General features: G+C 33.8%; 1 protein-coding gene across 1 annotated transcript in view; it reads left to right on the plus strand.

Annotated features, from left to right (window-relative positions):
* The window catches only part of LOC107695107 (protein P200-like), a 20,990-nt gene that overhangs the window by 1,251 nt on the left and 18,253 nt on the right, over window positions 1-1,486 (plus strand). The window lies entirely within an intron of this gene.

Raw genomic sequence — 1,486 nt, forward strand, 5'->3', positions numbered from 1 at the left:
TTAAATATTAGGAAAAAAATAACAATTTCCTAGAGACATCAGTAGTATTGGTATCAGGGATACTCGCCTTGAGTCAGTTGTTTCTACATTAATTTTAAGATTGAATGTGAAATTATTGCAATATAAAAATATATTTAAAAGCTTTAATGTTAGGTGAGATTAATCACAATTAATTTTCAGAAAAAAACTTTAATTATTTAATTATTAAGTCAATTAATTAGTTATTTTTTTTAATCAATTGACAGATCTAGTTAAAATTCACCTGTTTATGAACCATTTGGCCTTCCACAACAATGTGAACGCGGCTGTACGGCGTATGGAGCAGCAGACCATGCACTGGCATAAATGCGACCACGTCACATTTTAACTCGCACATTCTCAAAAAAATGGTTGCATATCCGACCATTTTGGTCGCAGTCTAGAGTCCTAACTTCTAAAAGAATGCTTGCCGATATAGTATTGTAGTGCTGTTTTTGGCCAAAAAAAAAAACGCAGAGAGAGCACACATTATGTGAATGTTTCGGGTCTTTTTTCCATTTTTTTCCCAAAACAAACAGTCGAAGAAGCAAGTTTCTGTGTTCATTTCTATGTTCACACATAACAGTTGTCTGCATTTCTCTGCACTGCTTTTCCATTGTTTTTCTGTTGTGTAAACACGTGCTAGACGGACTTCTCTTGTCTTTTGGAGCGTCTCGCACATGACACATGCATGCCTGCCAAAAAACACTGCGCTCAAATGAAAAGAAGTTACATTTTTAAAAACGCGCCTTCCAAGGGTGCATCAAGATGACTAAAAATTGAATAATTTGTTTTTTCCCTTAAAGAACCAGAGTTCTCATGGTCTTGGGACATCTGCATATATAAGTAGTCTAAAGTGTAAATCACAAAACTACTGGAAAAGAGTGGGATCTCTGAAAAACATTCAGCAGTTACAACTTATGAAATCCTATGATGAGTTTAACTGTAATTATGATTTTTAGTTGTTTTAATCTATGGACAGTTCTAGTTTTTATGTATGTATATATTTAGTTATTTATTTTGATGTTTACAACAGCAAATATTTATGATCAAAGGCATCTGATCACTAAAAATCATTGACTAAATGCTGACTGTGCCACAGAGGATGGATGGTGAATTATTCACAGATTCAGAGCAGGATTGGAGCAGCTCATCAGAATCTGACTGGATGAGTGAGGCGGGAAAAAGGAAAGGAAAACAAGGGGTAAAAAGAAAGATGAATCAACAAAATGGTAACAAGAAGAAAATAGCCAGAAGTAAAATCTCTAGGCTTCCAGGTAAGCATAAAATGACATCGAATATTTTTAACTTTGATTTTTGTAACAGTCAGTGATCCTTAGATAGCTGAGGTTCATTAGCAAATCCAATAATGTCAAGCATCTCCTAGAAATGTCTTTATCATTGATCTGAAGAATACTATTGGTCTGTTTCTCTAATGATTATATCCTAAGAAAACATATTTATATAT

Source organism: Sinocyclocheilus anshuiensis, unplaced genomic scaffold (assembly GCF_001515605.1).
Source record: "Sinocyclocheilus anshuiensis isolate Anshui unplaced genomic scaffold, SAMN03320099.WGS_v1.1 scaffold434, whole genome shotgun sequence".
Classification (NCBI taxonomy): Eukaryota; Metazoa; Chordata; class Actinopteri; order Cypriniformes; family Cyprinidae; genus Sinocyclocheilus; species Sinocyclocheilus anshuiensis.